The sequence below is a fragment of the Nematolebias whitei genome, chromosome 5 (assembly GCF_014905685.2).
Source record: "Nematolebias whitei isolate Nwh7 chromosome 5, NemWhi1, whole genome shotgun sequence".
NCBI lineage: Eukaryota > Metazoa > Chordata > Actinopteri > Cyprinodontiformes > Rivulidae > Nematolebias > Nematolebias whitei.
The window spans coordinates 1847042-1850113 of NC_056502.1; positions in this window are offsets into that span (position 1 = coordinate 1847042).

Below are 3072 nucleotides of genomic sequence, written 5' to 3' on the forward strand. Positions count from 1 at the left end.
GTGTGAACCCTCCTGTGTCTGTCTCTATAGTAACAGGTGGTGTGAACTCTCCTGTCTCTGCCTCCATGGGAACAGGTGGTGTGAACCCTCCTGTCTCTGTCTCCATAGTAACAGGTGGTACAAACCCTCCTGTCTCTGTCTCCATAGTAACAGGTGGTGTAACGCTCCTGTCTCTGTCCCCACTGTAACAGATGGTATAAACGCCTCTTGTTTCTGTCTCCATGGTAACCGATATTGTTAACCCTTTATATTTTGATTCCATTTCTGTTTTCAGATCAGAGAGGAACTCGTAAAAGAAACTCCTTCTGGCCAATCAGAACCTGTCAGTTGGACAGAGTTTCTTCTGTTTCTGTTTTTCAGAATCATTCATCCATCCATCCATCCATCCATCCATCTTTACCCGCTTATTCCATTTTGGGTCACGGGGGTCGCTGGTGTCCATGTCCAGCAATCACTGTGCGAGGGGCGGGGTACACCCTGGACGGGTCGCAAGTCCATCACAGGGACACATAGAGACAAACGAGACAAACAACCATTCACTCTCTCACTCACACCTAGGGACAATTTAGAGTTACCAATCAGCCTAACATGCATGTTTTTGGTCTGTGGGAGGAAACCGGAGCACCAGGAGAAAACCCACGCATGCACGGAGAGAACATGCAAACTCCACCCAGAAGGGCCCTGGACCGGGGTTTGAACCAAGGACCTGCTCGCTGAGAGGCAGCAGCTCTACCAGTTGTGCCACTGTGGCACTGTGCTGCCACAGAATCATTCATTCAACCTTTATTTCTACAGGTTAGTCTCATTGAATCGCGAGGACTCATTGACAATAGAGACCTGATTTAACAAAAAACACAGATGAGGTACAAACAATAGACAATGCATCTGCAACCTTTATGATCAAAAGAGCCATTCTTGCACCTTCGTTCCCTAAATTAAGTGTGTCCAGAGCTGCAACAACCTGCTGCAACTGTGATTATCAAGTGGTGGCCCATGGACCGTTTGCTTTGTTGGAGGGGGATTTTGTGGCCACTACGGGCCACATATCATAAAGCTAAAACTATCTAATAATTTTTAACATTTATTGATATTTTTTCAATTTACAAAGTAAAACAAAAGACCAGCTTCTTGAAAATAAGGACAATATTTAAAAAAAAATGTTTTTAACCAATTTTTATTTATTTAAACAAACTTTGGACTATGCAGACCTACTGTATGTGATTTTATTTAATTGCTGAAAAAATAAGTATAGAAATTAAGCATAAAGTTAAAGTGAGTGTTTTATTCCTTGTATTAGTTCTAGTAATGGCGTATTTGCAAAATAAATGACCACAGAGCTGAAAAATTAAAACGGCTAAAACTACCTTTATTTTTGTTTATAACAACCAACAAATCTCAGTTTTCTGTGAGTTTTGGTCAAAGCTTGAACGAGCCGCTGCAGAGGGACCAAAGAGCCGCAGGTTGCAGACCCCTGCAACAGACCATAATATAAAAGCATATAAAATGAAAAGTAGATGGAAGAAACGAAATAATAATGAAACAAAACAGCTACATTATAAAGTGATGTGAACTACTAAAAACAGGAACACGTCTGTGTTGGATTTTACCTGAACTTGCAGATGTTTAAAATCTCTTGGAGGTGAAGGTCGAGAGCTTCAGATCTTTTTGCAATCAAACGGTTCTGGTGGACTTCCACTGAGGAGCATCTTGATGAAGCTTGTGAGCAGAACCAGACTGACTCTTCTGGACTCGGATGTTCTGTTTGTTTGAAGGAACTTCACTGTTTCCCTGAAACGTTTCCAAAGTTTACTCGTTTGTCACATCAGAAAGTCAAACTGAGTCCAGCTTTCTTTTTCCATCTGAACCTTAAAATCATATTTTCTACCAAACTTCTGGTTCATGTTGTCATTGTTTACTTCCTGTTTAAAGACACCTTGTCTTTGTTATGTTCTGGTGTCATTCTGACCTTTTACAGCAGATTTTTGGTCTTGAAGCAGAGAAGTTCAGACATTTTGCTGTTTAACGAGGACCTGATCTGTGTTTAGTTCAAACTGGATTAAAGCACATTTTCTGACATTAACCACATTAAAGTAGAGTCCATAAACCCCAGAGTGCCATTATTTGTTTAAGAACAAATAGAAAAGAGCTGTACCTTCAGGATTCAGGTCTTTTATTATGTTCTATTTGTATTCAACAATCTCTGATTATGTGGTTCGGGTGAACTCTTTCAGAAACGAGACTGGAGCTCTCTCTGCCCAGAGGAGCAGACGTTAAATTAACGCTCAGCCCACGAGCGCTCCAGGAGTTCGTTTACAGTCAAAACAAACAATTATTGTCCCGTGGATTCAGGACAGAAACAGCAGATTCAGTTCTGTGGCGTGTCGGGAAATGAAAATGAGATCTGCCCGGAGACTGATTGTTATTTGTGAGGTCGAGCAGCACCGCAGCCTGAAACTCACCCAAACTGGACTTGTTCATCAGAACTCCACAACCGCCTGTTGTTCTTGTTTTTATGACACACAGTAATGTTTACAGGAAAACTTTTTTTACTGCCATTAGTTTGTGTCAGACGTTTGTTTTGAATAAATCCTGATAATATTTTTACTTCAGGTGATTTTACAATAAACAAACAAACAAATGCTGCAGGTGTTTTATTCTTTTCAGCAACAAGAGTCCAGAAATATGATTTATAATTTGTTGTTTTTAAAAATTTATCTTTATTCACAAATAGAAATGTAACTTCAAACGTTTCCACAGCAACAATAGCCTCTGATCTAATTCACATCTGCCAACCCTTTGATCTTAAAAAAACACAAACAAACAAACAAACAAACAAGTTCAATGATGTGACCCCGGAGCTGTTTCATGAAACACTGACTGTAATCTGCCCTGGTGCTGTTTACCTCAGGTGTCTGACGTCATGAGATGTTTACCTCTGCCCCACTGTGTAAACAATGAGCTCATGTGAGTCACAGAACAAACATCAGCTCCTCGTGTTCGTCTTCGTGATCCAGCAGCTCTTTGAATTATGGTACAGCATGATCTTATTTTTAGTTGTGTGGTCGGAGGTGA